This window comes from Triturus cristatus, chromosome 2_2 (assembly GCF_964204655.1).
Source record: "Triturus cristatus chromosome 2_2, aTriCri1.1, whole genome shotgun sequence".
NCBI classification, from domain to species: Eukaryota; Metazoa; Chordata; class Amphibia; order Caudata; family Salamandridae; genus Triturus; species Triturus cristatus.
Genome location: NC_140582.1, coordinates 1,139,669,861 through 1,139,695,055, shown reverse-complemented (window position 1 = coordinate 1,139,695,055; position 25,195 = coordinate 1,139,669,861). Strand labels below are relative to the sequence as shown.

Below are 25,195 nucleotides of genomic sequence, written 5' to 3'. Positions count from 1 at the left end.
CCCCCACTCCACGATGGTCTGTGCAGGCAAATACTGTGACCCCAAGATGGCGGCCCGCCGGCCGCATCCCATACTCTCGAGGCTTCACCTCGCTGCCCTGCGACCTGAACAGGCTGCCGATTTCAGTTGCGTCCCGCACCGGGGATTTCCGGGCACCGATGTTGGCGGGCGGGCTCCGCTCCGTGGACCGCCACCAGGGCTTACGCTGCCGCCGGCGTAGGGCACCCCCCTGCCGCAGCCGCCACGGCCAAGCAATGCGGCCAGAAACTCAGTGCGACCCCGCGACTCGATGAGTGGCAGCGCCTCAAGCAGGCCGCTGGAGATCCCCACTCCACCGCCCGCGGCCCTCCGAGAGCACCGAGGACCAGCGCTCAGCGGAGCGCAGCGACGGGGCAGCCCAAGGACACACGTAGGTGCCGAAGAGGCAGGATCAGTGTGAGGTGGGACGGAGAGCACTCCGCTTACGTCCACCATGCTGGCCTGCCAAGCCCCGGTTTACATCCTTTTATTGATTTAGAAAAAACAAGCATTACATTAGCTGCCACCTACAACCACTGGCCGGTGGGGAACATTTGTTTAAACTAGAAATAAAGATAGACAAGCATTGGCATAGCCAATAGGTCTCGCTTTTGGGACCTTATAAGTGTTTAACTATGCAACAGTTGCATAACTAAATACTTATAAGGTCCCAAAAGCAAGACCTATTGGCGATGCCAATGCTTGTTTTTGGGTAGGCACGAAGAGCCACCCTCCCCCGTGTAATGCCAGCTGCTGCAACAGGGGGAGGGACGGACTCTGAGGAGAGAGAGCAGAGGAGGAAAGAGCAACAGAGAACCAGTCTGCCAAGTAGGTGTGAACGTTACCGCTAAAGTGAAAGTAATCATTTCGCGGGCGCTTTGATGTTCGCAGTGGCCGCGCGGCTCACTGAGAACATCAAAGCGCCCGCGAAATGTACACGCAGGCTGCCAAATGGTGCGCGTGCCCGGCGCACATGCACTGTAGTTGGGGGCCTGAAAAGCACTCGTTTGCACTTCCAAATCCCCGTTTTCTATAGGAGAGAGAAGAGAGGTTAAAGAGGCCCATTCCCATTACGTGTGTGTGAAGCAGGGAACGGGGTTGCCTAGATGTTCTGGCCTGGGAAGCCAACTGGTATCCGTACTCCTGGTGGGGGTGTGAGGGGGGAGATAGGCATTAGTGAGGCGGAGCACTCTACGATACTTCGGCCAAGTAAGCTCAGTGAACTCAGACAAGAATTCTATAGTAGTACCCCACGTTTTATCAAATTTAGAGAGGGAGCGGGTGAGGCCCGCTGTAATCTTTTCCATTTTGCAGGCGTTTTAAACACATAAATGAAAGGCATTGTCATTTGCAATGCCAATAGCTCAAAGTCTCGCAAATGCGAGACTGATTTCATTGCAAAAGTGTGTTTATTTTCTCGAGGGCTCCTTCACTTTATCACACAAGCTGCCAAATGGCATCTGCATGATTAGATGAGCAGTAGCAGCCCACAGCCTGCACTGTTTAGGTTTTTCATTGTCCCGTACAACAAAGCTTGAGCTCTAATGTCAAACAATCATTTTCTCCTGGCCACCCTGAGAATCAATAGGGCCAGAAGGGGAGGGCGGTCTTTCGCCTATCTAGCAACTAAGCTCTGGAATTGCCTCCCTGGTCAAGTAAGTGCCAACTGCAGCTTGCGAAGTTTCAGAAGACAGCTAAAGACCCATCTCCTCGCATGAGCAGAGTATTTTTCCTCACGTCTCCTGTTGGCACTGGGAAGCCCGTACTGGGTAGCCATGTGCTCTAGAAGAAAAGTTAACAGAACATGTTCAGAGTCACATGGTGTCAAGATCCTTTATCCTGCTTTGAATGGTGCTACCTAAAGATCTTCGGAGACATTCCCCCCGTTTTGGAATGTGCGCCTCATTTTGATGTTCATTCAAAAACTTCCCTAAAGTTATTTGAAACCAGATCCAGTCCTGTTTCCGGACCAATATTTACTGCCCAACTACGGATGCACACTTTGCATGATCTCCTCTGCCAGAGGGATGGCATACAATCTAATTATACGTTGGAACATGTGCTTTCCCATTATGTATGTCCTGTGGTCCTTTGTGCCCTAACTGCTTTGTTTAAAAACAGTATAAATTGAATTCTATGTTCCATTCCGGAAGTTTGTTCTGTCCACTTTATGTTCGGAGTGAGGGTAAGAGTTAAGATTAGGAGTTTAATAAAAGGTACCGGTGAGAAACAAGGAACACTTTTAAAGGTAGTCAAGCGATAGGTTGAAGGAGAAGGTTAGAAACAAAGTCACTAGAATTATTCTCAAATAGTGCGCAAAACTATTTGTCAGGCTTGACCAAATGATGTGGCTAGCAAAGGCAAATTATGTGGTAAAATGTAGCATGCATTTTGTGGTAGTAGTATCTTGATATTGTCTCCCTTTGACACACATTCATATGAAATAGACGACAAATAACTTTATTATTCACCAACAAACTATGATTCTGTCTTGCAAGGAGGCACAAGAACTCCATTTTATCAATATGTTCTCTTCAAATTCCCCCATTAAAATAGTTAGTTAGTGTAAAACATATATTGTTGCATTTAGCAGCAAACAATCCTTCGCGTGCACACTAACAATAAATAGGGGGGGCTCTTTTTTTGCCTGCGTGTCCCAGTTACATTTTAGAAATAAATGCAGGACTGGTTTGCATTTCCAGTTCATGACTGTTTGGCAGCTGCATGTAGTTTTTTGTGAACACTTTTCCCTTTGAAAACAAATAGGTTTCCCACATTCTGAGTAGTGACATTTTATTTTATCTGTCCTTTATGAAACGGTCATCCCAAGAGCTGCTTTGAGAATATCAAGAAGACTCAAAATTGCTTCTTTTCTCGGATTTGTTCAACAGCAAGAGAAAAGGAAGCCAGCCACTTTCTTCCCTGGAATGAAGTAATCGCACTCGCTGCGACACACTGAATGTAGGGGGAAAGGGATGAGAGAGAACTGATAGTGGTGGGAGCAGAGGGCGTGGGCTTGTGAGTGAAACATGGGTGATTCTTTGAGCTGGTTGTCAAAATGGCGCCGTTGCTACAAGGTGTAGTTAACTATAGATCGGACACTAAGGAGGAACCTGGTGGGTGCGTGCGCCCCACTCCCCGTGCTCTAGAATAGGGGTACCCGGACCAGCGCTCCCTCAACGTTCCTGTCGGATCCTGGGCAAGAGCGAAGGTAAAAATATTTGCAATGCAAAAGCATACCTATGGCACTGGAAAGAGAAAGCAAGCATGGCGCGCTGAATGCATGCAAAGCACGTCGCCGTGCCTGCAGTAAGAGAAACCCAATAAAGAAAATCGTGCTTACAGACTAAAAAACACGTACCGCGTAACAACTGAAGTAAAAGGGCCAGTCTCCATGGGAGGTTATAAAGGAAGACAATGCAGTACTAAGGAGGGACTAACAAGCCTACTTACGAATCAGAAGCCAGCATTTACGAAGGACAAAGTCACAAGCCAATGACAAATATGGGAGGAAAGTAGACAGGGCTTCTATTCCATACTCAAGTACAGCAAGTCTTGCAGAGCAACACATGTGCGCGGTCTCTAGGCTCGACCTAAAAAGAGAATTACCAAAAATTAATTTCCGAAAGTTACACCTCTGGACTGCGATACCTTTGGTACACGGGCACTCAAACCGCATCTGGAAGCAAAAAATAGAGATTGAGGGTTCCATGAAGGAGAAAGCCATGCCGAAGAATAAAAAGAAGGCAGTGGTAAAACAGAAAACAAGGCCTGCATCTCCTTCAACATAGGAATCCAGCATAATTTGAGGGCCCATGATAAAATTAAAAAGTCGGATCGGATCACTATCCTGATAGCCATTCTCCATGTTCTTCATGTCCCCTCCTCAGACCCTCCCCCCCCACCCCCCCATCTCAATGACTTTGGAGCCTGCTGTGTCTTCAGCTTCACACCAAGTACCTGCTCACATGGAGGAACCGGATGCTACAATCTCAATAACCCCCATGGTTGAGACTACTGCTGTGATATACTATTATGCAAAAAGAACAATTGATGGACAGAATGCAGAACAATGACATACATTCACCCCAGTACAGAGATCTGGGCCTAAATCCATTGTTTTTTTGCTCACCATGACATTCCAGTTCGAAACCAGCCATACGCAAATCAGTCTTGACCCTGTGCCCAATGGGAACAGTCCAGCCCGAACTGCCAGGCCAGGTCCGCCCTGGACTGGAAACAAGCATCCTTGGACCGGTTTCGGGGTTTCACCCCTCATCAGCCAGGATAGCTTGACTCCAATGGCATGGATGCTCATCCGTACATTCACAGAACCAGTAGCCCCCGAGAAATATAGAATTACACACAGTGGGAGCTTAGTAAGGCCCCACCCATACAGAGTCCCAAAGTCCTCTAGAAGATTCCCAAGTTTTAACAGTGATAATTGGTCAGACCATCTGCTGTTGATTATTCCCAGAAACACTCCAGAAAAATCTCAAAACCAATCACAGATTTATAAATTCTACACAATGTACTTAACCACTTGCTGTCCACAGTTATTAATACTGGAAAGAAAATGTTGATGAGAAAAACATTTGAGGTACCAGGTTTTGGCAATTTTAAGGTACAGAATCTTTAGATAATGCGTATTCCACAGGGGAACGTTCTTAAACAATCCAGAAAACGAACTGTATGAAGTTTGCTTCCACTATCTATTCCAAAAGTTATTTATAACCGAGTTTTGCAGAGGAGCTGTGGAAGCAAATCATTATGGGCACTGAATTGAACATTATGATCTAGAATGGGACCTATAATTGGGCTATATTTGATTCAGATGGTGTATAATAACATATTTCTTTGAAAAGCTCCTGGTCCCTTAGCAAACAGATCAGAGCCCAGGTGTAGCATATACACTCCCATAACAGGAGCCACATTTAGTGTGGGAAAGTTATGCCACACCTCGCACATTCTAGTTTACATGTTCTAAAGGAGCACCCGTCTACAATTAGTGACAATATGGATTTCAATGATTTCCTTCTGTGTCCAAATCCAGCCATTATTAAAGACGAACAGGGATACTCAGAAAGGGAAGCTGCCGAAAGGACTGGGCAGGCAGAAAGAGAAATAATGCAAACTACATTCAAAGATATTGATAATGACTTCCAAACGCTGATATATACATAATCGCTATAAATGTATTTTGCCCTGCATGTTCTGAAGGAAGATTTAAATCTTTTACAGTACAGTTGAACTCAGATTCAAGCCATACCACAATTAAATTTGGCATTACAAACCTTGAAAGCTGGCTAAGTGCCATCAATGCTCATAAACACGAGTGCTGTGTTTGATCCTTATAATCTGATCTCATCACAAAAAAGTTGGCTAAAAAAGAACTTTCATATACTCTTCTTCGTATCAAAGAGTTGGAAAGCACGAGCTTCCATGGAAGAACATCTTCTATCACACAACTCCTACATGGAGAAATCTCCTTCCCAATTAGGACTTTTTATTTCAATGATGGTTAAAAACACAGATCCTTCAGTAGGTACGACCAAAAATACGCAATGCCTTGCCTTACCAGACGTGGGAATTTTCTTTTGAATTCCATCGCTTGACTAAAGACAATCCAGCATTAATAAGCACAGCTGATGTACTAATCCTCTAGGACACTTACTCCTATGAGATTCCAACTCCGCACAGAGCTTGTAACCCTTTGAATGCCAAGACTGAATTGTAGGTCACTTGTGACACGTGCTCCATTGATTGTCTTCGCACGCTCTTCTAGGAAACAAATCCTACCACGTAAGGACAAATGATGGCTGTGGAATGTCAGCTGGGAATACTTATAGGTCCAGCTGAAAAATCTTATTTCGCTATTAATACAAAAGGACTAACCTTAAACCACGGTGTCAAAAACCTTTGACTTACAGTTACAGCTGAAATGCAGACTCCAGCAGACAGTTTCCAACGCCATTTTCTATTCTTCAAACACAAGGGAATGACTCTTGTTTTCAAAAGCAATTGATCTGGCTTCGTGACTGGCTTCAAGACTGTTTTTGTATCTAACACTTCATTGTTCTCCATTTCGTTTGGCAGATTTTCAACTACACTTCTGATAGTTGGTTGTGGAATTGTTATTTTTCTTCTAGTAAGGAAAAAAAGCCAGTGTGAACATCAATGCAAATGAAAATTCTAGTTATCCAACCAAGCAACAGTGCAGGGATCATCTGATATTTTACTTCGTCTAAGATTGTTGTTGAGAATCAGTGAACATTGGATTTTGTCATTTAGCAAGCTCCTCAAGGGAAACCATCTTTCTGGAGCATGAACTGTTTTGAAACAATCTGCTTGGATTCTCTTAGAATTGTCACCGATCAAATACTTTTAACTTGAGGTCAGTAATTCGACCATTAAGAATGCACTAGTCACACTGCATTGTGCAAGAGAAGAGAGAGTATACACACACACACACACACACACAACTGGAATTGATTTCTTTCTATCCCCTTGCACGAGGACGCATTCCCATTACCAGTCGATTTAGTCGTCTTCTGGTCTGATGTTTTATTTTGCCCACTTGGGCTTCACCTTGTTTGTATCTCTGCCACGATAACCCTCAATGAAGGTACGGGAATCCCGGCATGTCTCTGTGCGCACTAGCGCTTTGATAAAGTTTTCGAATATTTGAATCACTTCATGCAAATGTATAATGCTGCTTGAGTTCCACGCATTTTTTAAACATTATTATTTTGGTGCAAATATCGCATGTCAATGCATTAATTGCCATATGATTTCAATTTGATTCAAAACATGGTGAATTTAAGTACGTTGTTTGTGTCTATAGCACGTGACCGGCACTTGCACTTTAATTCAGAAAAAATAACACAGTCTGTTGCCCGTGAGAAAGGAGTGCCTTTCAACTCCGAAACGCGTCGGACCTGGTGTTAATAAACACGCATTTTGATTGTGGCCTCGGCTCCAGTGTTCTTTCGTCCCGTGAGGGGAAAGTGAGACGCAGTGGTATCGAGTGGAATATTTGGGGGTGGCTACCCCTGCCGTGTGCCCGTCGTACAAGTGGCTTGGGAACAGCCAACCGATTATTGGAGATAGATAGAATATATATATATATATATATATATATATATATATATATATATATATATATATATATATATATATATATATATATTTAAATTTACCAATTGAAATGGAGTTTGCAATCTTGGAATGACAAATTAAAAAACACAATTGCAGACATTTCATGTAGTCTGCACAGGCGCGAGTGGATACACATGCAAACGCCCAAGTAATCACCTTGGGCAGTTACAAGGTCATAACACAAAAGCATGCATGAGGTTATACATGTCTTTCTTTTTGTCGATGCTGTACAACATAGGCAAAAAGCACTGGAAAAGCCAATATATTGAAAAGGCAAGACATATTGGCTTAGCAAAATTGTAACAAACATTGGCAAAGGGTTCGCTATACCCAAGATTACAATCCCGCATTTTCACCTTCACTGCAACTTTTCTTTGGGTTTTCAGACCAATTGCGATGGAGTGAGGAAATTAATTCCATAAGGTATTCCTAGGTTTTCTTTGAGGGGGGTGTGGGTGGGTTTAGCTTCAGCAGCACCCATGAGCTATTGTAATAAAGCTTACCAAAAGTTATTGAGATCTCTTTGAATTGCGAACTCACTATTGACACCCGGTTTAATGTACAGGTCATGTAGATGTATCCCCCAGCATGAATAACTTGTCACTTTACTTCAGTAGGAAGAAATGCTAAGCATCCTAAAAACTGGGCAATCGTAATCCCTACAATCTAGAATGCCTAACAAGCACTGGCAAAGCCAATAGGCCCGCCATTGTGACCAGTGCACAGCATCATCAATACTATAGGGCATGGCTAAAGTAAAAAAAAAAAAAAAAAAAAAAAAAAAACTTCGAAATGGCCACCTGCATCATTTTGTAGTGTGGGTGCTTTTTTTAATATATATATTTAGTGATCTGAATTGGATCCGTAATTCAAAACAAAAAATAAAGAAGTGAGTGTTTTGTTGTTTTAAAGTAAGCAAGGGAATGGAACGGAAGCACCAGGGAGCCAAGGCAACACTTAGGAGTGCAGAAGCAACATGAGGAAGGTGGGGGGTACCGAAGGTATGACTCAAAAGCACCATGGGAGAGGGTTGGGGAAAACAAGCATAGAAGAAACACAGGGGAGAGTGGGGGAAATTAACGCAAAGCTACAGGGGGGAGTGAGGGAGTGGGGAAGCAACACAGAGGGCAGGAGCAACAGAAGGGAGGGCAGGTAACAGAGAGCAACATGGGAAAGAAGTATACAAGGGGAGTTAGCTCGAAGACATAAGTACACTCATGTAGTACTCAACAGAAAACAAAAGAGTTATGTTTAAAAAGCAAGAAATGAAGCAGAGATGCCAACCAATCAAAATGATGGTAAAGAGGCACTGCTCCATGGGAGGTACAAACAGAATATTGCCAAACTGAGGCACAAATAGGAAGCGGGAAAATAAAATTAACTAAGAACGCCCACCAACAGTAAGCAACGGGCAGGCTCCATGCCACTCTATGTTCATTGTAAGCCTCAACATGCCTCGCATCAGACAGAGCCCGCACAATCTAGTGGGCTCAACGTAAAAACAGCTTTCAAGCTACTGCAATTCCAAGAAGGGAGGTGCAAAAGAAAGGTTCTAAATAAGGAAATCGGAGGTGAAAAATATCAAAAGTATTTTTCAAGCACCACTTATTTTGAGGCCTGCCACACTTTTTTGCACACAACTGATTGTTTTAAACACAGGAAATCGTTCAAAATTACACTTCATTATAAGGAAAGACTGAAATGTGATTCTATCTTCCAAAACGTTCAGATTTTCAGTTTTAAAATTCAGGAGATATGAAGCAATAAAGAGGTGGGTAGACAGAGGATACATAAGTAGAAAGTACATTTTAGATGTAGGTGGAAAACTCATTTACTATCTGTTTTTTTTTCTAATCAATATCGTCATCAATGAGACACACATATAGACCCCCCACAAATTTTTGAAAGACAAGATTTCAAATCTGCAGCAACAAATAGTATATGTAAAATCATAATTTGGTTCCTTCCTTTATCCGCATCAATAGAAAATGCTGCAATTTCCACAGCTCTCGTCCATGCAACGTAGCCTCTATGTCTGCCTTGCATATGAAACTAATACAGAATGTTTGTACTCAAGTTTTTAACTAGAACTCTGTGGTGAATTTACTTTCCAAATGTAGAACCAAGGAAAAAAACTGCTACTGTTGAAAGTATATGCTTTATTCAAGATGTCGATTCCTTGTTTTATCTGAGATGCAAATGTACAATTTCAGGAATTTCCCTTTTTGCTCTTAATTCAAAATGCCCTTGAAAAAATCCAGAAGATTACATTATATTGGATCACAATTAGTACTCCTATGTGGGGCGGTGAAGCCCTTTCTTACTGGAGCATCGCTATATAGCGCTAGGTGTGTGACTGAAGTGTATTCTTGCTTTGATCCTCGTGGGAAATGTTTTCATATCATGCATGTGACGACCACCGAGGCGGGGTTACTGTGTTACTAGGAAGCACTGCTTAGCAGTGCGCTGAATGAAGAGATGAGGGGGAGGAAGGGAAAAAGGAGAAACGCACGGTTTATAGTTTTCAGAAGGCTGGCCGTTTTTAGCAGCTTTGCAGGTCCTTTCATGGCATTTCTTAGGATTACAGTCGCCGTAGCTGGTTACTTCACTAGATTCCAGTCGGAGAGACTAACGTGTATTTATGCACCTGAGAAGGCATAGGTTGGAGGAAGAAATAGTGGAGAAATCGCTCCAATACTCTAGTCCAGCAACTGTGGAAAGCTTACAGACTGCATAAACCCACCGGTTTTAGATGCAAAGAACATGAAGGGGACTTATACCACAAGACACAGGGAGGCCTGGTAATAGAACACTATGGGGCAGGGGTATTCGCTTTACTATCAGTGATAATGGGAAATCCGGTCCCAGCTTCACCAAAAGCAGCTTTGTTGGGGCTCCTAGGCGAGCTAGGAAGCCCCACAGGAGACCGAATACTAGTAGGGCTTGAGACACCACATACTGGAAATCGCATCCCTTCCCCACCCATTAATGCCACAAGTGGGGTCGCCCCCGGAAGTACGCCTTGAAGTGGTGCTCCTACTATGGATTGGGGGGAAGGGATCATGCGTGACCTAGGGTCCTACGCGATTTGTATCCAGTGGGATGTGTCATGTGTGTGTTGTTGTTGCTCCTTTTATATGTGCAAAAGTAAGTTGTTGCTCATGTTCTAAAAACAAAACCTTGTTTTGGTATAAAAAACAAAAAAATGAATGTGACCCTGCGCAATATAAATTGTGCTCAATACACCGCGCTTTATAAAAAATGTTTTTAAAAAACAAGCACACGGGAGCAATCCAGACGAGGGGAGGGGGGATGGGGGGGGGGGTCAGAAGCACACAGACGAAACGCTAACAGAGTGCGGGGGTTGCACAGGACACCCTGCTTGGGAGCGTCATGGAGCTCGGAGGGGAGCATACGTGAACTATGCGTGTAATGATAGTGAAGCAGGGACGCGTGTAGGCACAGCTGATCGCCTGTCGAGTTAGTTGTGTGTAGTCTTATTCTAGGAGGCCCCGCTCTGACGGTCGAATTTCGTTTTGTATCGTGTCAAGTACTTGAGATTTGAGACGGGGAGAGGTTCATTCTGTTGGAAATGGTGGTCGGCCAGTCTCCATCTCGTGTCTTTGCGGCCATGTGAAGTGAGGCCTTGCTTTGTACACCGAGAGAAAGGGACACCGAGAGGAGACTCCAATGCGGGTAAATAATATGTTGAATCGAGGAGATGAAAAGGAAAGACTCGTCACTAATTGTACGAAAACAATATTGAATTTCTCGTTGTGGAAAGAATATTAACATAATAAGTCCTAAGGAAGTTGGCCAACACCCCAAGTCCACTGAAACGCGTAAACGATTAAATCATTTGGTATAATCTATTTGTACAAGTTTAATCACTCCACATTTGTACAATGACAAAGTTAGATAAGTTTGTTTTTTAAAGCTAATTTTTGCAGCTTGATTTTTTATATTTCTTCCTATTTACGAATGATGAATGGATTTTATAAAATGTAATTATTTATGTTTAGGACTGTTAAATAAAACAATTGTGAGAAGATAATTGCAATAAATATATTTGCATACATAGTTTATTTTGGTTGTGGGATTGTATTCACAGTGTTCGTATGCTTGATTGTATTAGAGTGAGCACGGTTATCCTAGGGAAGTTGGTTTTGTCCCCTTGGTTCTGAGGAGCTGCTCTCATCTGTATATTTGAGCATACAAGAAACCCAGCTGAATAAAATATGTACTCTCATGGAGTGCTTCAGGAAAAAGGTGGAAAAAAATGTGTTCCCATAAAGCACGCACTCGTGGAAGAAACTAATAAGCCAATCAGTGAGGTGCGCCAGGGGAGGCGAAAACATGCGGGACAGGTTCAAACAAATTCATATAGCGAATAGAAAGAAAGCAACTGTGAGTGAGCAAAAAAAAAAAATGGTAAGCAAGAGGCCGAATTCATTCCTAGGGAAGCTTTCAGAACGTTCCCAATAGGTCAAGGAGCGGTCTTGCATGCTTCACCCTTAAACAGGGAAAACGGTTGAAATCTCAATATAAGACAATAAATGACCACCTCACACATTAGGGTTTCCTTCATGGTCGTCAATCGGGTTGCAGTTTTAAGATAATACTACTGCTTACAAAAATAATTATTTTAGGGTAAGGTTTGCTGACTGCAAAACTAGGATAGACTGAACTTGAGCAATTCAGTGAATTTCTCTCCTTTTCAAATTAATTAATCAGCCTAAGATAAATGAACATGAACACACAAGCGCCTTTGAAAGTCCCAACTAACAAAAGAGGATTGCTCCTGGCAATACCCAACGCAAGTGTGTTAGTAGTACGAGTCTTTAAGAAGGCGATGTTTTTAAAGGCTGTACCGTGATTAGCTGCGTCGATTTCTAGGGTTTTTCCATCTCCGCCCACACGGCATGAGTCGATGCACAAGACAATTTCACATTTTATAAAGGCGCACCGCATTTACATATATTCCACCACATCTACTTCATGCCAAGCGGAATTGTGAAACAGAATTTACCAGCACAAGCACTGCCATGCCCATGTAGCCTAAGAATAAGTGTATTTCTGGATGCGCCCGTATTGTTTAATGTCAACACAGAGCAAGAATACCAAGAAAAGACAGCCTACACCAACACACATGCACATTGCTACCTGCCACATCCTGCTTTCCTAGAACACTCAAAGCTCCTTGACAAAAGGGGAATTGAAAGTTAGGAGAATTATAAACGGTCATAAATATATCTAATATTTCTTTTCGTATAGCCCAACTCCCCTTTCCGAAATTCAGGCAATAGCAAACACACGTGTCTACGTTTCAGAGAGAAGGTTGGCCAAGCATGTAATCTAGCATCAGGATACTTACACTGATTACTCTCTACTCTGCTTGAACATTAAAATATTCAAATGTATCTACAGTTCTCCTCTAGTACCATCATATCCTGGCGGCCCACAACATGCCATGGTGTGCACCATCATGCCATACATGTCCACAATAGGTCATCAACTACCACCATAATACACAGGACAGCATTCAAGCATGTGGGGCTTCACAGATGCCCAAATATGGCAAGCCATACCATCAAATTTCCAGAACCTTCACTGTGCCATGGATGCATACAATATTGCAGGAATTGCCACATTATATCAGAGTGAACAGTATGCCATAGTTATGAACCACTGTGAAATCGATAACCACACAGACAAAAATGACTACTATACCGCAGACACCCCCATTATGCCCTTGGTGGAAATTATTTTGCCATAAATGTGCACTATGTGTCTAAAATGACGATCATTCTGCTAGGTCAAGCACTGAATGAATGAATGAATGAATGAATGAATGACTCATGCTTATAGAGCGCACAGCTACTCCGGCAGGAGTGTCCCGGTGCTAACCGTTCACAAATGGCTACCCTACTACGAGGCTTAGCTCTTAAAAAGCGATGTTGTTTTAAACTGTTTTTTGAACTGAGACAGGTCTGTTGATGCTCTCAGAGCTGCTGACAGTTTGTTTGAAGCTTGGGCTCCTAGGAAGCCGAAGGACTTACCACCTCTGCGCACCAGATGAGTTTTGGGGATGCAGGCCAGATCGGCTGAAGATGATCTGAGTGCTCTAGTAGGTGTATATCGGCTAGATCGTTTCCTAAGGTAGTCAGCGCCCATGAAGTGGAAAGCTTAGAAGAAAATAACCATGGACTTGAATTTTATCAGTTCCAGACTGGGAGCCAATGTAAGGATTGAAGATTAGGAGTAATCTGCAACCTGGGTTTCAGTTTGAGGATCGCTCTAACTGCTGAATTTTGTACCACCTGAAGGCACCGGAGAAGGCAGTCTGGTAGTCCCAGGTAGAGGGTATTGGTGTAGTCCAATCTGGACGTGACCAGCGCCTGCACCACTGTCTTCCTGGAATCGGGGGGAGAAGAAGAAGGAACTTCTTCAACATCCGCAGTAAGAAAAAAACAATTCCCACTCGGGCTTGAACCTGGGACCGCATCGAGAGCTCATTATCGATGTAGATACCCAGGTTTTTGACTGTAGATTGGGCAGCACTGGGCTTGAGTATTCTGCGGGCCACCACTGCCTCCAGTTGTTCACCGCAGGTTGGCCGAAGATGACAATCTCCGTTTTGTTTCTGGTTCCCTCTTCAGCCATCTAACAACCTTAGTCATGCAGGATCTAATTGCATCCCCATTAAAGTCTGTGCCTTTGTCGCATGTGAAAATCAGCTGCGTGTCATCAGCATATGAAATTATTTTGGTGCCCTGTGCCTCTACAAGTGATGCTAGAGGTGACATGTATAGATTGAAAAGGGTTGGACTTAGCAGGGAGCCTTGCGGGACTCTAACCTGCGTGCTGCTTAGCAGCTGAAAATGGGGGAAATTCAGATAACCTGTTCTCTATCCTCCAAAAATGATGCTATCCTGGCTAGTGCACTCTCTTCGATGCCCATGTTCCTCAGTCTATTGAGGAGCATCCCATGGGGCACTGTGTCAAAAGCTGCCGACAGATAGAGTAAAATATGAATTGCTCTGCCACCCTGGTCCAGTTTATCTCCAAGATGTTCTGTCACCTCCAGCAGGGCTGTCTCGGTGCTGTAGTTTGCCCTAAAGCCAGATTGTGTGGGATGCAGGAGATAGTGATTCTCTGGTTACTCCCCGAGTACTTTATTAACATGTTTCTTCTATACTTTGGAGAAGGCCAGGAGGAGGGAAATGGGTCTTTAGTAACATTGGGGTCCACATTTGTTTTTTTCCAGGAGTGGCAGAATTTTTGCCTGCTTCCAGAGTTGCGGCACAATGGCCATTTCAAGCGCGGAACTGAGAACCTTGTTGACTGGTGCATTTAAGGTGGCTGCTAGCGCAGGTATCAGTTTCGCGGGGCACGCATCTGTTGGTGAGCCCAACCAGAGGTCCAGGAGATATGTGAGTGAGTCCTCAAGTTTGATGGCCAGGACCTGCAACACTGGTGGCCATTGCGAGTGCCGTGTGGGAAAGGAGTTGTGTGATGCTTCCCACCTGGGTGTGAAGAGAAGAGATATCCTACCGACCGGTTGTTGATTGCTGCAATTCTATTCTCCAGATAGTTCATTTTGGCCATTCTCACCAGTTTGTAATGTGATTTGAGAAATGGCTTATAGATAGTCATGTCCTCTGAGAGAAGGTGCCTACGCCTCTTTCTCACAAGGCATTTGCTTTTGCTGACTCTCAAGGATTCATTGAACCAAGGTGTTGAACGCCCAGTTCTCCTAGAGGTGCGACTGCATCAATATTTGTCCTCAGCCATACTTCTAGAGTACAAGTGCCCGCAAAGAAGGGACTGAGGGGGTCAAGCGCTCTCTGAAGAGAAGGCAGAGAGATTTTATTAAGGGCTCTGTAGTTGTGTTCAGCGTTTTCCACCCCTAACGGGATATACTTCCCTGTAACTGGTATCCGAAAGTTAATGAGGAAGTGGTCTGACCATGTTACCGGGATAGGAGGATCCACTTCCACATTTATATCGCAAAAAACTTGGTCTAAGTTTATGAGTAGGATTTGTGACAAAAGATTTAAGATTACAGGCTGCTGTGATTTCGGACAGGGGCATCACAAGGGAGCCCGAGGGCTTGTCACAGTGCAGATTCATGTCCCCCAGAATAAGAAGATGCTTATATCTTAGGGCAATCGATGTAATGCATTCATATAGGGAGTTAATGAATTTCTAGGTGTGCTCAGTGGTCTATAGATTAGCATCCCAGTGATGCACTGATGCGGTGAGAAAGTACAGCGGAGCACCAGGCACTCTGCGCCTTCTACCTAGTCTAAGGAAAAAGGGGTGCACACTAATTCTTGTTTGAAAACAATGGCGACTCTCCCCCCCCCCCTCCCCCCACCCCTCATCCCCACCTGGTGGTCTATCCTCATGATTTTGTAACCTGTGGAAATAGCCGAAGCAATGGTAGGGTCAGAAGAATGATAGCCATATTTCAGTGAGGAACATGAGGTCCAGATTCTCATCTGATAGAAGGTCATAGATTTGTGCTTCATGCTTTTGCCAGAGATACCACTGCACCATGGCCATGCACACTATGCCAGGAATTAACACCATTATGGAAGAGCAAGCATTTTTATTAGTGATTGGTAACATGCCATGGCTGTCCACAAGATGCTAATAAACACCACTGTGTTATGGTCAACGTTTTACCAAGGTGTGGGCAATGTGGCACCATCCCATGGACGAAGAAAAGCAGATATGAATTCCAATCATTATTCAAGAGCCATCATTCTACTAGGGGTGGGCAATGTGTCATCATTCCACGGATGCCCAAAGTTGCTAAAAATTACCACCATGAGCCAGCATTGCACTAGGAGTGGGACACTGGACACAGCAAACACAGATGAATGCATGCACATGTACACAAACTCACAATATAAATGTAAAAACAAAAAGATAAATAGAAGAAACTGGAACTGTATAGGAGGACCTACGGGGGGGGGTCGGGAAGGATAGATGGAAAGATCGATAGATGGAAAGATCGATAGATGGAAAGGGGAGATAGAAAAAAGGATAAAGACAGAAAGAAGAGAAGATAGATGGAAAAAGATAGATGGAAAGAGATAGATGGAAAGAGAGCGATATAAAAGGACAGACGTAAAGACAGAGCTAGATAAGTAGAAAGACCGACAGAAAGATAGACAGGCCAACATAGCAAGTTACTAACTTTTGGTAACACCTTATCTGGTTGAGACTATCAAGCTGCAGATTCCTTACCTTAGAATTATCCCCACGCGTCAGACTGGATCTGGAATTTTTTGTGAGTAGTACCCCTGCAAACCAGTAGGTGGCGTAGTTTGGCTCCGGGGGGCCGCATTGGCGCCAATACGTGTGCGGTGCCTATATAGGTGCCACCCCAGCATGCTGATGTCAGTTTCTTTTTGAGACTTTACATTTCATGAGCACGGTGCCATGAAGAGTACTGACCACTAATGTGTGAAACTAGGGCCCTGAAAGGGAAACCGCCATGAATATATAAATCTGTTCACAGAACGGGATGTGCGGGTGGGTTGGTAAGGAATCCGTGGCTAGATAGATTCTCAACCAGATAAACAAGTTACTTACCTTCTGTATTGCCTTATCTGATAGAGACTTCTAGCTGCAGATTCCTTACCTTAGAGTAGAAGTCCAGCAGGACCGAACAGGAAAAATACCGGTCCCTGCTGACGGGACTGTCCAGCCAGTAGTGCTTGGAAAACATGTATAGAGATGCCCATAATGCTACGTGGCAGATGTCCAGGACTGGGATTTCGCGTGCTAATGAAGTGGTCGCAACTTTGGCTCTGGTGGAATGAGCACGCCCTCAGGGGATTGTTTCTTTATCAAAATCTGCTATGCATTGGAAAAGAGCATGATCTACTGTGAGATTATCTGTTTCTGTACCGCCTTCCCTTTCGGGGCTCTGAGACACCCCACAAAGAGTTGGTCGTACACCCTGAAGTCTTTTGTGCGGTCAAGTTAGAACAACAATGCTCTTTTTTGGTCTAGCCAGAGGAGTCGCTCCTCTTCCTTAGAGGGATGAGGCGAAGCATAAAAAGGTAGGCAGGGCGATAACCTGTCTTACATGAAAGGGAGTGACCTACTTCAGTAGGAAGGATGTTATAGTCAGAAGAACCAGCTTGTCTGGTTAGATGTTAAGATACGGAGGATGAGATGACAAAGCCTGGAGCTCACCAACCCTCCGTTATTGCCACTAGAAAGGACGTTTTTATAGGTAGGAGCCTGTTAGGGTAGTTTTGTAACAGCTTAAAGGGAGCGCACAACAGAAAAGTTAAGACTAAATTTAGGTCCCACTGAGGCATGATTAAGGGTGAAGGTGGGAACAAGTGATGGAAACATTTCAAAAACCCATGTACAATAGGAGACAAATAGGGATGGCTGATCTGGCAACTTCAGAAATGCCAAGATGGCAGAAAGACAGCCTTTTAAGGTGCCCAAAGCAGACCCCTTCTAGAGGAAGAATAAACAAAAGAACCTAGGAAAAGAGGGGCGATAAGCGGTCAACCTGTTTTTCTGCACACCATGCCACAAACTTGCCCCAACGACAGCCATATACTGTCTTGGTGAAGGGATGAATTGCTGCCAAAATGACATTACAGACTTCGGGTGGAAGGTCAAAAGCAGTCAACTGCCACTGTGCAATCTCCATGCATGAAGGTGGAGCGTAGACGGGTTTGGGTGAAGAACACTCGCCTGCTGCTGCGACAGGAGAGCTTCCCGAAGGTGCCGCCTGATTGAAGGACAGGTGAAGATGCTACACAGCTCTGGATACCAGACTCTGAGTCCAGTCCTGAGCCACAAGAATGAGTTTGGGCCAGTCGTTTCTGATTTTCTTTAGAACGCTGGGCAGGAGTGGTATTGGTGGAAAGGCATACAGAAGGCATAAGCTCTGTTCCAGACAGAAAGCGTCTCCAAGCGGGAGTTGCTCTGGAAACTCCAGGGTGTGGAATTGTTGACACTGTGTGTTATCGGTAGTGGCAAACAGATTTAACCAAGGCTTGCCCCACTGCTGCAAGAGACCTTGCACCCCCTCCGGATGGAGACGCCAGGTCCGCTAGGCATCTTCAGCAGAGTTCGTCCACCCTGGCATTCATAGTCCACCAGGTGTTGAACCTCCAGGGAAATGCCCTGATGTTCCAGCCATATCCAGAGGCACAGGGCTTCCTGACACAGGGTCCATGACCCAACCCCACCCGGTTTGTTGCAGTACCACATGGCGGTGGTGTTGTCCATGAACACCTGCACTACCCTTCTCTTGATAGAGGGTAGAAAGGCTTTCAATGCCAATCAGATTGCATGGAGCTCAAACAGATTGATGTGGAGCCTGGATTCTGCCGGAGACCAGAGTCCTCAGATATCCACCTCTCCCAGATGCCCCCGCCCTGTTCTAGGAGTGACACATGCATCACTGTCAGATCTGGTTGGGGGAGAGGAGTCTGCCGCTGACTCAACCACGGTCTGTTATCCACCATTGCAGATCTTTTGCAGTGAACTCAGATCTAGACAATGTCAGAGAGATTCCCCTGATGCTGCGCCCACTGGAACTTCAAGTCCCAATGCAGACCATGCATATGCCAACTGGCATGCATCACTAACAGGATGCATGAGGCCCAGCAGCCTCTGAGTCAGTCTCAGCAAAACCTAAGATAGAGGCTGAAATATCGTAATCGTAGCCCAAATATCCTGGACTCCCTGTTCGGTAGGATAAATCTGACACTGCACTGTGCCCAGAACAGCTCCGATGAAAAGGACCGCCCGAGTACCGATCAGGGGTGACTTTGGCATGAAGATAGCAAACCTCAGCAAATGCAAGAGGTCCGCTGTAGTCTGGAGTTAGAAGACAACCACCTGGGGCGGGCCCACCTTAAACAGCCAAATCGACAAGATAGGAGAAGACTGGCACCCCTGATCTCTGCAGATGAGCTGCAACCACCGCCATCACCTTGGTGAACACCCAAGGTGCGCTGGTAAGGCCAAAGGGGAGCATGGCAAACTGAAAGCTCATGACCTACCGGGGAACTGCAGGTAACATCTGTGGGCAGGCAGGAGGGGAATGGGGAAGTATACGTCCTGCAAGTACAACACTACTTACCATCCAGTCTCGCATGTCTAACGCAGACAGGACGTGAGTGAGCGCAAGCATTTTGATTTTCTACTTTTTCCAGGAAGAAATTTAGGGTGCAGGTCTAGAATAGGAAAAAGGACTCACCTTCTAGGGCACTACAACCTAGCAGGAATAACAACAACAACCTACTTCTGATGCCAGCACCCTCTATGGCTCCCTTCGTAACCAGAGTTGCTACTTCCTGGCAGATTAAAGCAATGCGGTCCTCAGTCAGCCTGTTGTAAGTGGGGGGGAGGGGGCATTGATGGAGGGGAGGGAGTAGCCCCTTCGGACAAAATGGAGAACCCAGCAGTCGGAGGTTATCGACCTCCAGTGGTGCAGGTGATGGGGTATCCTTCCTCCCACGATGATCAGAGGGCAAACTAAAGAGGCTTGGAGGCTGGGGCTAATCAGGGGCGGACTGGCCCTATCTATGGCTACATAACCGATTAGGTCCGTGGGTACTGCATCTTCTGGCACGCAAGGGCTGAGAAACGTGCGTGCCATTGTAGCTGAGCGGGTAGTGACGCAGCTGGAAGCCCCTTCCACGGCCAAGAAAAGCCAATGGGTTAGTGAGGGGCCATGGAAAGGCCCAAGGACCTGGCCGCAGAGCTGCTGTCGTTGTAGCACTCTAGTGTAGAGTCCAGTCTGCCTTTTGTCCGAAGAAGTGTGAGCCATCAAATGGAATATCCATGAACGAGGCCTAGACATCCCCCTCAAAGAGACAGTGGGTTTCAACCAGGCGAGGTGCCTAAGGGCCCCAGACAATGAAATCACTGACTAGCGAGTCAGTCATATCCAGGCGCAGCGTATGGTGAACATAGATGAATCCCTCTGGTCAGCAATAGCTTGAATGTGTATGGCTTTTGCCTCCTCCGAGACAACAGGCAGCACCTGTGCAAGCGAGTTCCAGAGCGAATCGGAGTGTAGGCCCAAAAGGCATGCGGTGTTCACGGACCGAATTGCCAGGCTAGCATAAGATAACATCTTTTATCCCCAACGTAGCCAGCCTCTTGAATTCACTGTCCGATGGAGTGGTAGGAAATATGCAAGGATTTTAAATTGTTCTATTGTCAGGAGCCCCTGTGCAGGGCTTGGACTAGGCCCAGAGTAGGACATCCTTGAGGGCTTCATTAAACAGTAGAAGCACCTCCGTCAAAACATTTGTCTTGACAGCCACAAAGGGCAGCTGAAGGCACAGGACATCCTCACCACCACCAAAGAAAATAAACCTCCTTTCTCTGTAGCCACAGTAAGAGGAGAGACCAGGCCAGTATCAGGGGAGGTATACAGTTCACTGGCATCAGTCAAATCTTCACACCAGGTGTCCTCATGACATCTAGGATCTGATATTCATCTGGGTCCAGTGGCCCCTTCCAGTCATCTCCAAATTCCTAGTCTATAGGAATAGGGCACAGGCTCTGGCCTGGAAAGAATGCCTCCAGTTGCCCATCCAGCTCTGTGCCAGAATCAGGGATTAGATGGGGGCAGTGCCTCCAGTGACCGGGACATCGGCAATGCGGCTTGCGCCAGGGAAGCTAAAGGTGGCTTGACTGGCAGTGGCCCGGATCCATCCAATGGGCCCTACTGGCGCCGGGGGTGAACCCACTGGCAGAAGTCCAGTAGGGGTCCCTCCAGAGCCCACAGAGCTCAAAGGCGCTCCAGCTGGGACAAGCCACCCAAATAAGAGGTGTTTGACCTCATAAAAGCACAGAGTTGGGAAGGGGTCGCACCGGCTCCTGGGAAATTGGAGAGGTGCAGAGAGGGCCAAGGTACAGGGTCAACCGCGGAACCAGACCTCAAATACCAAGGCTTTTCGGGCCTCTTACACTTCTTGTTCTTTTTGTGCTTGAGGGCCTAACCCAAAGGCCCAGATGACTTAGACTGCGACAATGAGCGCTTGGAATGGCTACGCGACTCATTCTGGGACCTTCCCCTCGACCAAGGTGGACTTCTTCGCAGCGTTGCATGTCAAGCAGCAAGGAGTTTAAGGGACCGCTCCCACAATGACTTGGGGGGCATGGAGTGTCAATCAACGCAGGTCTTGGCATTGTGGTTGCGCTTGAGGCACCAGAGACAGACATGGTGTGGGTCCAGTCACCGACATTTGCCAGTGACAGGCGCTACAGGGCTTAAAACCAGTTTTTCCTCACAGGCATCACTTTCACACCAAGAGACAATTTCTCAAAAATCTTTAACAAAAAGGTCAAAAAAGGGTCAGGCAAAAAGTGACTGGGGGTAGCTCTTTTCTGGATCTGCAATGACTGGTGTGGAAAGAAAAGAACGGATGTCAGCGCCAACCATGTAACGTCTGCCATGGACACCACCTACCAGTGCAGAGGTATTGCTTACAAACAATTTCCAGGTTCAGTCTGACGCCTGGGGATAAGTTGAATGATGGCAGAATTTAACAATGAGAACTCTGCACAGAGAGAAGCTTAATAACATATTACATAGCTATCCAGTGAAATACAATGTAGGTAATTCCTGTTACGCAAAGCTACTTGGCTCACGAGTCCCGCATCTTAGGCCCACATAGGGGGTTCACGGCACCTTATGATTCCTGAGGTAGAGGACTGGCTGCCATGCCACTATCAGCAGGTGGGTGATCGCTTTCCCAGTTCAGATAAGAGTTTTGCCTCTTGCAGCACATATGCAGCTTCAACATCAGTTGCGCTTGACTAATTATTGGCAAGGGCTCAAAGGAGAGACAAAACAGAGAGCCACAGAAAGCAGGGTATCTGCATAACCGCAAAAAAGAAAGGAAAGGAGAGTTATTTAGCAATTGTGGAGACTAAAGTGCTTCGAAAGAGAAGGCAGCACTAGAAGTTTAACTGAACCAAGCGCTCGATTTTGCAGTTGTCTCCACCGCCAATAATGGCAGATCAAGACAAGTTTACAAACCAGCATTGGCAAAGCCATTAGATCTCGGCAATGCAAGAGCTATTGACTTAATGCCAGTCTTATAATCCGGTTGTATAGCAGCGTGGCTGCAGTTCAGTATGGCTGTAAATCATGGCAAAAAGCTGTACAATGAGGCCAACTTGCTCCTGTATTTAAACCATCTTATTAACCTACATCATACTACTATTGGCAATATTTTAAAAGTGAAATGTGGGTGATTTTGGTATGAAAAATGGGGGAATGGGGTTTGCCACCTAAAATGTCTCTGTTTCAATAGATTTCAATTGGTAGACAGCTACAATAAAGACATTTTGGCTTCAAAAATCGGGAGGCGCCCACCTGGGTTGGGTCTGTAGGCATGTATGAATGAATAGTTTACTCACCTCAAATGCGATGCAAATTAGGTTTAAAAAAAACTTGGGCTGATTGAAGCCTCATACAACATGCAAATTACCGACTTTAGACGTGGTGTGTAACACAACGAGCACATTGGTATAAACACTTAATTCCTGCTTAGTAGAGCGTTTATGCTCATCGAAAGCCATCGTATTTACATATTTCAACTTTGGTTTCCCTCTAGCCACGCTCTCTCTCTACTAATCAGCCCACAGTAGAGCGCCTTGAGCTGTTAAGCCTTCCAAAGCGTCAGGCTTTTGCATGGCCCAGTCTAGAAAGGAGGATGGGCCTGGAACGCATTCCGTATTCTAGCTAAATCGCCCAATCTCACCGTGCCTAAAAACGGGCGTGACCCTGTGCAGGTAACTGGTGCAACTAAATGTAAAGCGCTCCTTTCAGGTTCACACTATACAAGAGTGCAAAAACAGAAAACAAACAATATCATGGACAAGTGTTGTCAAAACACGGAAACTGTTAACTGCTCCCTACTACGTGGAGCGCACCTACCAGCAACAGTTGTAACAAACCTTTTTAAAGATCCGCCGCATGGGGGGGCGTGGCCAAGCCGAGCAGCAAAATGGCCACACAGTAAGGTGGCTCTGCCGGCAGAGCAAATAATCTGTATATTATCCCGAGGCCTGGCGTGCGATTACAGCGCCAGAATCAAAAGGACTGCAAAACTTACCCCCATACTGCAATTTGCAGGGCTCTGAGCGGCAAAATCCAGAGAGAAACTGCAGAGCTGACGTGACTAGGCCTACCCAAGGCCCAAAAAGCACAGCGGAGGCCCGCAGCAGACGAAATAGGCGGAAACGAGTAACTTAGTCCTCCAGAACACCGCCGGCCCGGTCGCCCACATCGGGAACACAGCCAGAGTGCAGAACGCCTGCAATGCGGCAGTGGCAGAGGTTCGGGCTGGGCGAGCTGCAGTGTGACGAGCACCAAAATGGCGGCCCGCTGAAGCCAGGGACCTGCACTGATGCAAGCGGGAGCGGAGGACACAGCGCATATACATCAGCCGCGGTGGGTCTCGCTGGCCGGCACATCCCCCTTCCTGCCCCCGCCGCAGTCGACTAAACAGAAAACAGCCTGAGAAGGATAGGAGCGGACTGGTACGTGTGGCGGGGGCTGGTGGGTGGGGATGGGGATGGGCGGAACAGTGGGGAACCGTTGCCGGAGATAGTAGTTCCGCACAGACAACACGCCAAAGCGGCACCAGCGCCGACTCGATCCCCGGACGGAGGCAGACTTACCGCGAGCCTGAAGACTTCCCGCTCTGAACACCCATATGTGCGTCGCAGACAGAGCCCGCTCTCACAGGCTTTTGGACACTGATGCGATTTGTGGGGGCACTGCATTCCGAGGTCCCGCAGGGGTTGCTGAGCGGTGACACCAACACAACCTGGCTCTATTGTATAAAAAAAAGACTTGTGCAACAGGAGAGTAGGTGACCTCCCCCAAATATCCCTATACTGAGAAAGGGGAACATAACCTGAAGAGGCCCTGGAAGGGCCTGGTTCTTCAGACACGACCCTACTGTAAAACAGCATTAACAACGCATAGAGGGGAGTGAACACTTGCGAATTTCCGCGTAAGAGCAGTAGCTCGACAGTCAATAGAAAAAGAACGGGCTAGAAAAAGGCTACGCACGGTCCGCAACCACCACACTAGGAGCAATCCGTGGAGGGCGCAAGAACAGTAAATGTAGCTGATCTCTGAAGCCAACTGGGTGGAAAAAACGAAAGAGCTGCTGCACAGTGAAACGCCGGTTGGACTTTCTAGAACTAGCAGGATACCAGTTGACCCTGTTTAGCCCCGGATAAACTTCACAACTGAGCTTCCATTGCTCCGGCCGAGTACACCGTAACAAAGCACACAGGAGTTATAATACAAGCGGGGTGTCACCACAGCTTCAGAATATAGCGTAACCTACCCAAACACACGACACGATAGTGGGAACGCGATGTGGCCCTCAAACAGCCGAGAGCGGAGGTGGTAGGAGAACTATCAACATGGGGAAGGCAAACAACAAGCAAACGAAAATCATCTCTGAGAAACGGTCAACACGCTTCCAAGAGTCTCTCACAGCTTCGCTCACTGTAGTCCCCGAGACTCAACTGGACTCAGATCCAGAAGATGACATCCGAGCTATGATGCTTGAGGTACGAGGTAGCCTGAAAGCCATTGACACCAAACTAGACAACATGGCGGTACGAATGGACCACGTGTCCCAAAAGATTGACAACCATGAAAGTTGGATAGACACACTGGAGCAGCGAGTCTCTGACTCGGAGGATCGCCAGGAAACATCACAGAGCAGCATACTCCAGATGGAGAGAGTCCTTGAAGTGGTCAGGGCCCGTAACGAGGACTTGGAGGCCAGGTCCAGAAGAAATAACATCTGTATCAAGGGATACCAGAATCGTCCAACATCCACAATATGGAACGATACGTAGAAGACCTGATCCGGGACCTCTGTGGGGAGGATCTCACTCCGATGTCCCTGGTGGAACGAGCACACCGTACCCAGGACCCTAGACCAGCTCCAGGAGCCTTCCTTCCTTCCCCCCCATC

General features: G+C 46.1%; 1 protein-coding gene across 1 annotated transcript in view; it reads right to left on the bottom strand.

Moving 5' to 3' along the window:
* Window positions 1-25,195, bottom strand: part of PTPRA (protein tyrosine phosphatase receptor type A) — a 991,956-nt gene that overhangs the window by 908,194 nt on the left and 58,567 nt on the right. The window lies entirely within an intron of this gene.